The 12,034-nt window shown below is 43.7% G+C and overlaps 1 long non-coding RNA gene across 1 annotated transcript in view; it reads right to left on the reverse strand.

Moving 5' to 3' along the window:
• Positions 1–12,034, reverse strand: part of LOC307181305 — a 478,254-nt gene that overhangs the window by 239,137 nt on the left and 227,083 nt on the right. The window lies entirely within an intron of this gene.

Genomic DNA, 12,034 nt, shown 5'->3' on the forward strand with positions numbered 1-12,034 from the left:
GAAAAGCAACTTATGCTTGCTTAAGGGGAAAGGTGAGTTGGGGTGCTGCATAAAACCAGAGATTGAAATGAGCACAGATAAAGTTCCTTAAGCCAAATATGGAATAGACAAGAGCTACTCCTTGCTCAACGAAATGGACTCAACACCCCATATTAAACGCCTAAGAATGTACCTGACTAGTAAGTATCTTAAAACCTATGGATTGCTATGTCTCCGAAAGAGAATCAAGCATGTGTACAGGGGCATAAACGCAGCAGTGATAGGATTGGAGAGGTTCGGTGAGCAAATGAAGACCCTTTGAAGTCATATTGCATGGTACCCATTCCACGGGTTTCAACTACCCAGGTTTAAGGTATTCTTCCTTCAGCTAAAACATGCATGTGGAACCTAGAGTATGATCAACCATGTGAACGGGAGACGTGTTCAAATATGTCTCAGTTTTCCTCCCCTGGTACTCGGGTGCAACATTCCAGACGCTTTACTAACACTCTCCCAACTTGGAGAGTCAGTCCCTTTAACCTCCTGTTTGGCCCAGTTTGCAATTTCTGTGGAAGATGAACAGGAATAGCGAGAAGCAATGAGAGACTAGCTGGAGGTGTCTGGACGGGCAAATTTAACTCTCATTTCCCACCAGGAAGAGGAATTAACCAAAGGCTCAGCGTGCCGTGCCAGAACCAGATTAGGGCCTGAACCCATCCTGCGGTGTTGCGGCCAGGTCACAAGAAAGCGAGTTGAAGAAAGGAGCTCAGGGGCACTGTAATTCACAAACCTGCAGAGTTATAAATGACAGCTATCGTCCAAAAATATACTGAAGTAAGGCTGCCAAGAGGACTTGAAAGCGGGGCAGAATTGCAGGAAACCGATTTCAGGAGGTAGACTGGAATTGCATTTCAAACATAGGAAAAGAGGCAGAACGTCCACAATGATGCACTTGGCCAAAAAGGGCGTATGCGTTTTTTCCTGAATATATTCAGGAAAAAACGCATACGCCCTTTTTGGCCAACCAAGCAAACTTGCAAAGGAAATCTGCACTACAATGAAGTCTCACTTTCCCCCGGTCAAAAGGGCCATCTGAAAAAAGTGTAAAATCCAGAAAGGCAGGACAGGCCATGGAGAACTGGGAGCCTTGTTATGCTGATGGGCGGGATGTAAATTGCCAACAGACACTCGGGAGAAGTGTATGGTGTTTCCAGAAACATCTAAAAAACAAAGCAACAGAGCCTAGGCCACTTCCACTTATGGTCCTATAGCTTAGGGAAATTAAAATCAAAAAGACACAGCCACCCCAAAATTTGGGAGGCCTCTGTTTACAAGAACCTCGTTTACCATACAAGTTCAACATCGCAGAAAGTGAAAAATGGATAAAGAATTTGTGGTATTTACTTAAAAAGCAATATTACTCAGCAATGAAATCTATGTCATCAGGCCCGTAGCAGCACAATGAGTGGATTCAGGTATGATGATTCTAACTGAAATAAGTCACACAGAAAAAGAAACATCATAAGATATCACTAATACACGGAATGTAAACTTGGCTACACAGGAACTGAATTCCAAAACAGAACAGGGTCTCAAATTTAGAAAAGCAACTTATGCTTGCTTAAGGGGAAAGGTGAGTTGGGGTGCTGCATAAAACCAGAGATTGAAATGAGCACAGATAAAGTTCCTTAAGCCAAATATGGAATAGACAAGAGCTACTCCTTGCTCAACGAAATGGACTCAACACCCCATATTAAACGCCTAAGAATGTACCTGACTAGTAAGTATCCTAAAACCTATGGATTGCTATGTCTCCAAAAGAGAATCAAGTGTGTGTACAGGGGCATAAACGCAGCAGTGATAGGATTGGAGAGGTTCGGTGAGCAAATGAAGACCTTTTGAAGTCATATTTCATGGTACCCATTCCACGGGTTTCAACTACCCAGGTTTAAGGTATTCTTCCTGCATCTAAAACATGCATGTGGAACATAGAGTATGATCAACCATGTGATCGGGAGACGTGTTCAAATATGTCTCAGTTTTCGTACCGTGGTACTCGGGTGCAACATTCCAGAGGCTTTACTAACACTCTCCCGACTTGGAGAGTCAGTCCCTTTAACCTCCTGTTTGGCCCAGTTTGCAATTTCTGCGGAAGATGAACAGGAATAGCGAGAACCAATGAGAGACTAGCTGGAGGTGTCTGGACGGGCAAATTTAACTCTCATTTCCCACCAGGAAGAGGAATTAACCAAAGGCTCAGCGTGCCGTGCCGGAACCAGATTAGGGCCTGAAGCCATCCTGCGGTGTTGTGGCCTGGTCACAAGAAAGCGATTTGAAGAAAGGAGCTCAGGGGCACTGTAATTCACAAACCTGCAGAGTTATAAATGACAGCTATCATCCAAAAATATACTGAAGTAAGGCTGCCAAGAGGACTTGAAAGCGGGACAGAATTGCAGGAAACCGATTTCAGGAGGTAGACTGGAATTGCATTGAAAGCATAGGAAAAGAGGCAGAACGTCCACAATGATGCACTTGGCCAAAAAGGGCGTATGCATTTTTTCCTGAATATATTCAGGAAAAAACGCATACGCCGTTTTTGGCCAACCAAGCAAGCTTGCAAATGAAATCTGCACTACAATGAAGTCTAACTTCCCCCCGGTCAAAAGGGCCATCTGAAAAAAGTGTAAAATCCAGAAAGGCAGGACAGGCCATGGAGAACTGGGAGCCTTGTTATGCTGATGGGCGGGATGTAAATTGCCAACAGACACTCGGGAGAAGTGTATGGTGTTTCCTGAAACATCTAAAAAACAAAGCAACAGAGCCTAGGGCACTTCCACTTATGGTCCTATAGCTTAGGGAAATTAAAATCAAAAAGACACAGCCACCCCAAAGTTTGGAACGGCTCTGTTTACAAGAACCTCGTTTACAGTACAAGTTCAACATCGCAGAAAGTGAAAAATGGATAAAGAAGTTGTGGTATTTACTTACAAAGCAATATCACTCAGCAATGAAATCTATGTCATCAGGCCCGTAGCAGCACAATGAGTGGATTCAGGTATGATGATTCTAACTGAAATAAGTCACACAGAAAAAGAAACATCATAAGATATCACTAATACACGGAATGTAAATTTGGCTACACAGGAACTGAATTCCAAAACAGAACAGGGTCTCAAATTTAGAAAAGCAACTTATGCTTGCTTAAGGGGAAAGGTGAGTTGGGGTGCTGCATAAAACCAGAGATTGAAATGAGCACAGATAAAGTTCCTTAAGCCAAATATGGAATAGACAAGAGCTACTCCTTGCTCAACGAAATGGACTCAACACCGCATATTAAACGCCTAAGAATGTACCTGACTAGTAAGTATCTTAAAACCTATGGATTGCTATGTCTCCGAAAGAGAATCAAGCGTGTGTACAGGGGCATAAACGCAGCAGTGATAGGATTGGAGAGGTTCGGTGAGCAAATGAAGACCCTTTGAAGTCATATTGCATGGTACCCATTCCACGGGTTTCAACTACCCAGGTTTAAGGTATTCTTCCTTCAGCTAAAACATGCATGTGGAACCTAGAGTATGATCAACCATGTGATCGGGAGACGTGTTCAAATATGTCTCAGTTTTCGTCCCCTGGTTCTCGGGTGCAACATTCCAGACGCTTTACTCACACTCTCCCGACTTGGAGAGTCAGTCCCTTTAACCTCCTGTTTGGCCCAGTTTGCAATTTCCGCGGAAGATGAACAGGAATAGCGAGAACCAATGAGAGACTAGCTGGAGGTGTCTGGACGGGCAAATTTAACTCTCATTTCCCACCAGGAAGAGGAATTAACCAAAGGCTCAGCGTGCCGTGCCAGAACCAGATTAGGGCCTGAAGCCATCCTGTGGTGTTGCGGCCAGCTCACAAGAAAGCGAGTTGAAGAAAGGAGCTCAGGGGCACTGTAATTCACAAACCTGCAGAGTTATAAATGACAGCTATCGTCCAAAAATATACTGAAGTAAGGCTGCCAAGAGGACTTGAAAGCGGGACAGAATTGCAGGAAACCAATTTCAGGAGGTAGACTGGAATTGCATTGAAAGCATAGGAAAAGAGGCAGAACGTCCACAATGATGCACTTGGCCAAAAAGGGCGTATGCATTTTTTCCTGAATATATTCAGGAAAAAACGCATACGCCGTTTTTGGCCAACCAAGCAAGCTTGCAAATGAAATCTGCACTACAATGAAGTCTAACTTCCCCCCGGTCAAAAGGGCCATCTGAAAAAAGTGTAAAATCCAGAAAGGCAGGACAGGCCATGGAGAACTGGGAGCCTTGTTATGCTGATGGTCGGGATGTAAATTGCCAACAGACACTCGGGAGAAGTATATGGTATTTCCTGAAACATCTAAAAAACAAAGCAACAGAGCCTAGGGCACTTCCACTTATGGTCCTATAGCTTAGGGAAATTAAAATCAAACAGACACAGCCACCCCAAAGTTTGGAACGGCTCTGTTTAAAAGAACCTCGTTTACAGTACAAGTTCAACATCGCAGAAAGTGAAAAATGGATAAAGAAGTTGTGGTATTTACTTACAAAGCAATCTCACTCAGCAATGAAATCTATGTCATCAGGCCCGTAGCAGCACAATGAGTGGATTCAGGTATGATGATTCTAACTGAAATAAGTCACACAGAAAAAGAAACATCATAAGATATCAGTAATACACGGAATGTAAACTTGGCTACACAGGAACTGAATTCCAAAAAAGAATAGGGTCTCAAATTTAGAAAAGCAACTTATGCTTGCTTAAGGGGAAAGGTGAGTTGGGGTGCTGCATAAAACCAGAGATTGAAATGAGCACAGATAAAGTTCCTTAAGCCAAATATGGAATAGACAAGAGCTACTCCTTGCTCAACGAAATGGACTCAACACCCCATATTAAACGCCTAAGAATGTACCTGACTAGTAAGTATCTTAAAACCTATGGATTGCTATGTCTCCGAAAGAGAATCAAGCATGTGTACAGGGGCATAAACGCAGCAGTGATAGGATTGGAGAGGTTCGGTGAGCAAATGAAGACCCTTTGAAGTCATATTGCATGGTACCCATTCCACGGGTTTCAACTACCCAGGTTTAAGGTATTCTTCCTTCAGCTAAAACATGCATGTGGAACCTAGAGTATGATCAACCATGTGAACGGGAGACGTGTTCAAATATGTCTCAGTTTTCCTCCCCTGGTACTCGGGTGCAACATTCCAGACGCTTTACTAACACTCTCCCCACTTGGAGAGTCAGTCCCTTTAACCTCCTGTTTGGCCCAGTTTGCAATTTCTGTGGAAGATGAACAGGAATAGCGAGAAGCAATGAGAGACTAGCTGGAGGTGTCTGGACGGGCAAATTTAACTCTCATTTCCCACCAGGAAGAGGAATTAACCAAAGGCTCAGCGTGCCGTGCCAGAACCAGATTAGGGCCTGAACCCATCCTGCGGTGTTGCGGCCAGGTCACAAGAAAGCGAGTTGAAGAAAGGAGCTCAGGGGCACTGTAATTCACAAACCTGCAGAGTTATAAATGACAGCTATCGTCCAAAAATATACTGAAGTAAGGCTGCCAAGAGGACTTGAAAGCGGGGCAGAATTGCAGGAAACCGATTTCAGGAGGTAGACTGGAATTGCATTTCAAACATAGGAAAAGAGGCAGAACGTCCACAATGATGCACTTGGCCAAAAAGGGCGTATGCGTTTTTTCCTGAATATATTCAGGAAAAAACGCATACGCCCTTTTTGGCCAACCAAGCAAACTTGCAAAGGAAATCTGCACTACAATGAAGTCTCACTTCCCCCCGGTCAAAAGGGCCAACTGAAAAAAGTGTAAAATCCAGAAAGGCAGGACAGGCCATGGAGAACTGGGAGCCTTGTTATGCTGATGGGCGGGATGTAAATTGCCAACAGACACTCGGGAGAAGTGTATGGTGTTTCCAGAAACATCTAAAAAACAAAGCAACAGAGCCTAGGCCACTTCCACTTATGGTCCTATAGCTTAGGGAAATTAAAATCAAAAAGACACAGCCACCCCAAAATTTGGGAGGCCTCTGTTTACAAGAACCTCGTTTACCATACAAGTTCAACATCGCAGAAAGTGAAAAATGGATAAAGAATTTGTGGTATTTACTTAAAAAGCAATATTACTCAGCAATGAAATCTATGTCATCAGGCCCGTAGCAGCACAATGAGTGGATTCAGGTATGATGATTCTAACTGAAATAAGTCACACAGAAAAAGAAACATCATAAGATATCACTAATACACGGAATGTAAACTTGGCTACACAGGAACTGAATTCCAAAACAGAACAGGGTCTCAAATTTAGAAAAGCAACTTATGCTTGCTTAAGGGGAAAGGTGAGTTGGGGTGCTGCATAAAACCAGAGATTGAAATGAGCACAGATAAAGTTCCTTAAGCCAAATATGGAATAGACAAGAGCTACTGCTTGCTCAACGAAATGGACTCAACACCCCATATTAAACGCCTAAGAATGTACCTGACTAGTAAGTATCCTAAAACCTATGGATAGCTATGTCTCCAAAAGAGAATCAAGCGTGTGTACAGGGGCATAAACGCAGCAGTGATAGGATTGGAGAGGTTCGGTGAGCAAATGAAGACCTTTTGAAGTCATATTTCATGGTACCCATTCCACGGGTTTCAACTACCCAGGTTTAAGGTATTCTTCCTGCATCTAAAACATGCATGTGGAACATAGAGTATGATCAACCATGTGATCGGGAGACGTGTTCAAATATGTCTCAGTTTTCGTACCGTAGTACTCGGGTGCAACATTCCAGACGCTTTACTAACACTCTCCCGACTTGGAGAGTCAGTGCCTTTAACCTCCTGTTTGGCCCAGTTTGCAATTTCTGCGGAAGATGAACAGGAATAGGGAGAACCAATGAGAGACTAGCTGGAGGTGTCTGGACGGGCAAATGTAACTGTCATTTCCCACCAGGAAGAGGAATTAACCAAAGGCTCAACGTGCCGTGCCGGAACCAGATTAGGGCCTGAAGCCATCCTGCGGTGTTGAGGAAAGGAGCTCAGGGGCACTGTAATTCACAAACCTGCAGAGTTATAAATGACAGCTATCGTCCAAAAATATACTGAAGTAAGGCTGCCAAGAGGACTTGAAAGCGGGGCAGAATTGCAGGAAACCGATTTCAGGAGGTAGACTGGAATTGCACTGAAAGCATAGGAAAAGAGGCAGAACGTCCACAATGATGCACTTGGACAAAAAGGGCGTATGCGTTTTTTCCTGAATATATTCAGGAAAAAACGCATACGCCCATTTTGGCCAACCAAGCAAACTTGCAAAGGAAATCTGCACTACAATGAAGTCTCACTTCCCCCAGGTCAAAGGGCCATCTGAAAAAAGTGTAAAATCCAGAAAGGCAGGACAGGCCATGGAGAACTGGGAGCCTTGTTATGCTGATGGGCAGGATGTAAATTGCCAACAGACACTCGCGACAAGTGTATCTTGTTTCTTGAAACATCTAAAAAACAAAGCAACAGAGCCTAGGGCACTTCCACTTATGGTCCTATAGCTTAGGGAAATTAAAATCAAAAAGACACAGCCACCCCAAAGTTTGGAACGGCTCTGTTTACAAGAACCTCGTTTACAGTACAAGTTCAACATCGCAGAAAGTGAAAAATGGATAAAGAAGTTGTGGTATTTACTTACAAAGCAATATCACTCAGCAATGAAATCTATGTCATCAGGCCCTTAGCAGCACAATGAGTGGATTCAGGTATGATGATTCTAACTGAAATAAGTCACACAGAAAAAGAAACATCATAAGATATCAGTAATACACGGAATGTAAACTTGGCTACACAGGAACTGAATTCCAAAACAGAACAGGGTCTCAAATTTAGAAAAGCAACTTATGCTTGGTTAAGGGGAAAGGTGAGTTGGGGTGCTGCATAAAACCAGAGATTGAAATGAGCACAGATAAAGTTCCTTACGCCAAATATGGAATAGACAAGAGCTACTCCTTGCTCAACGAAATGGACTCAACACCGCATATTAAACGCCTAAGAATGTACCTGACTAGTAAGTATCTTAAAACCTATGGATTGCTATGTCTCCAAAAGAGAATCAAGCGTGTGTACACGGGCATAAACGCAGCAGTGATAGGATTGGAGAGGTTCGGTGAGCAAATGAAGACCCTTTGAAGTCATATTGCATGGTACCCATTCCACGGGTCTCAACTCTCCAGGTTTAAGGTATTCTTCCTTCAGCTAAAACATGCATGTGGGACCTAGAGTATGATCAAGCATGTGATCGGGAGACGTGTTCAAATATGTCTCAGTTTTCGTACCCTGGTACTCGGGTGCAACGTTCCAGACGCTTTACTAACACACTCCCGACTTGGAGAGTCAGTCCCTTTAACCTCCTGTTTGGCCCAGTTTGCAATTTCTGCGGAAGATGAACAGGAATAGCGAGAACCAATGAGAGACTAGCTGGAGGTGTCTGGACGGGCAAATTTAACTCTCATTTCCCACCAGGAAAAGGAATTAACCAAAGGCTCAGCGTGCCGTGCCGTAACCAGATTAGGGCCTGAAGCCATCCTGCGGTGTTGCGGCCAGGTCACAAGAAAGCGAGTTGAAGAAAGGAGCTCAGGGGCACTGTAATTCACAAACCTGCAGAGTTATAAATGAGAGCTATCATCCAAAAATATACTGAAGTAAGGCTGCCAAGAGGACTTGAAAGCGGGGCAGAATGGCAGGAAACCGATTTCAGGAGGTAGACTGGAATTGCATTGAAAGCATAGGAAAAGAGGCAGAACGTCCACAATGATGCACTTGGCCAAAAAGGGCGTACGCGTTTTTTCCTGAATATATTCAGGAAAAAATGCGTACGCCCTTTTTGGCCAACCAAGCAAGCTTGCAAAGGAAATCTGCACTACAATGAAGTCTCAATTCACCCCGGTCAAATGGGCCATCTGAAAAAAGTGTAAAATCCAGAAAGGCAGGACAGGCCATGGAGAACTGGGAGCCTTGTTATGCTGATGGGCGGGATGTAAATTGCCAACAGAGACTCGGGAGAAGTGTATGGTGTTTCCTGAAACATCTAAAAAACAAAGCAACAGAGCCTAGGGCACTTCCACTTATGGTCCTATAGCTTAGGGAAATTAAAATCAAAAAGACACAGCCACCCCAAAGTTTGGAACGGCTCTGTTTACAAGAACCTCGTTTACAGTACAAGTTCAACATCGCAGAAAGTGAAAAATGGATAAAGAAGTTGTGGTATTTACTTACAAAGCAATATCACTCAGCAATGAAATCTATGTCATCAGGCCCTTAGCAGCACAATGAGTGGATTCAGGTATGATGATTCTAACTGAAATAAGTCACACAGAAAAAGAAACATCATAAGATATCAGTAATACACGGAATGTAAACTTGGCTACACAGGAACTGAATTCCAAAACAGAACAGGGTCTCAAATTTAGAAAAGCAACTTATGCTTGGTTAAGGGGAAAGGTGAGTTGGGGTGCTGCATAAAACCAGAGATTGAAATGAGCACAGATAAAGTTCCTTACGCCAAATATGGAATAGACAAGAGCTACTCCTTGCTCAACGAAATGGACTCAACACCGCATATTAAACGCCTAAGAATGTACCTGACTAGTAAGTATCTTAAAACCTATGGATTGCTATGTCTCCGAAAGAGAATCAAGCGTGTGTACAGGGGCATAAATGCAGCAGTGATAGGATTGGAGAGGTTCGGTGAGCAAATGAAGACCCTTTGAAGTCATATTGCATGGTACCCATTCCACGGGTTTCAACTACCCAGGTTTAAGGTATTCTTCCTTCAGCTAAATCATGCATGTGGAACCTAGAGTATGATCAACCATGTGATCGGGAGACGTGTTCAAATATGTCTCAGTTTTCGTCCCCTGGTACTCGGGTGCAACATTCCAGACGCTTTACTCACACTCTCCCGACTTGGAGAGTCAGTCCCTTTAACCTCCTGTTTGGCCCAGTTTGCAATTTCCGCGGAAGATGAACAGGAATAGCGAGAACCAATGAGAGACTAGCTGGAGGTGTCTGGACGGGCAAATTTAACTCTCATTTCCCACCAGGAAGAGGAATTAACCAAAGGCTCAGCGTGCCGTGCCAGAACCAGATTAGGGCCTGAAGCCATCCTGCGGTGTTGCGGCCAGCTCACAAGAAAGCGAGTTGAAGAAAGGAGCTCAGGGGCACTGTAATTCACAAACCTGCAGAGTTATAAATGACAGCTATCATCCAAAAATATACTGAAGTAAGGCTGCCAAGAGGACTTGAAAGCGGGACAGAATTGCAGGAAACCGATTTCAGGAGGTAGACTGGAATTGCATTGAAAGCATAGGAAAAGAGGCAGAACGTCCACAATGATGCACTTGGCCAAAAAGGGCGTATGCATTTTTTCCTGAATATATTCAGGAAAAAACGCATACGCCGTTTTTGGCCAACCAAGCAAGCTTGCAAATGAAATCTGCACTACAATGAAGTCTAACTTCCCCCCGGTCAAAAGGGCCATCTGAAAAAAGTGTAAAATCCAGAAAGGCAGGACAGGCCATGGAGAACTGGGAGCCTTGTTATGCTGATGGGCGGGATGTAAATTGCCAACAGACACTCGGGAGAAGTGTATGGTGTTTCCTGAAACATCTAAAAAACAAAGCAACAGAGCCTAGGGCACTTCCACTTATGGTCCTATAGCTTAGGGAAATTAAAATCAAAAAGACACAGCCACCCCAAAGTTTGGAACGGCTCTGTTTACAAGAACCTCGTTTACAGTACAAGTTCAACATCGCAGAAAGTGAAAAATGGATAAAGAAGTTGTGGTATTTACTTACAAAGCAATATCACTCAGCAATGAAATCTATGTCATCAGGCCCGTAGCAGCACAATGAGTGGATTCAGGTATGATGATTCTAACTGAAATAAGTCACACAGAAAAAGAAACATCATAAGATATCACTAATACACGGAATGTAAACTTGGCTACACAGGAACTGAATTCCAAAACAGAACAGGGTCTCAAATTTAGAAAAGCAACTTATGCTTGCTTAAGGGGAAAGGTGAGTTGGGGTGCTGCATAAAACCAGAGATTGAAATGAGCACAGATAAAGTTCCTTAAGCCAAATATGGAATAGACAAGAGCTACTCCTTGCTCAACGAAATGGACTCAACACCGCATATTAAACGCCTAAGAATGTACCTGACTAGTAAGTATCTTAAAACCTATGGATTGCTATGTCTCCGAAAGAGAATCAAGCGTGTGTACAGGGGCATAAATGCAGCAGTGATAGGATTGGAGAGGTTCGGTGAGCAAATGAAGACCCTTTGAAGTCATATTGCATGGTACCCATTCCACGGGTTTCAACTACCCAGGTTTAAGGTATTCTTCCTTCAGCTAAATCATGCATGTGGAACCTAGAGTATGATCAACCATGTGATCGGGAGACGTGTTCAAATATGTCTCAGTTTTCGTCCCCTGGTTCTCGGGTGCAACATTCCAGACGCTTTACTCACACTCTCCCGACTTGGAGAGTCAGTCCCTTTAACCTCCTGTTTGGCCCAGTTTGCAATTTCCGCGGAAGATGAACAGGAATAGCGAGAACCAATGAGAGACTAGCTGGAGGTGTCTGGACGGGCAAATTTAACTCTCATTTCCCACCAGGAAGAGGAATTAACCAAAGGCTCAGCGTGCCGTGCCAGAACCAGATTAGGGCCTGAAGCCATCCTGTGGTGTTGCGGCCAGCTCACAAGAAAGCGAGTTGAAGAAAGGAGCTCAGGGGCACTGTAATTCACAAACCTGCAGAGTTATAAATGACAGCTATCGTCCAAAAATATACTGAAGTAAGGCTGCCAAGAGGACTTGAAAGCGGGACAGAATTGCAGGAAACCAATTTCAGGAGGTAGACTGGAATTGCATTGAAAGCATAGGAAAAGAGGCAGAACGTCCACAATGATGCACTTGGCCAAAAAGGGCGTATGCATTTTTTCCTGAATATATTCAGGAAAAAACGCATACGCCGTTTTTGGCC

Source organism: Stenella coeruleoalba, assembly GCF_951394435.1.
Source record: "Stenella coeruleoalba genome assembly, contig: scaffold_193, whole genome shotgun sequence".
Lineage (NCBI taxonomy): Eukaryota > Metazoa > Chordata > Mammalia > Artiodactyla > Delphinidae > Stenella > Stenella coeruleoalba.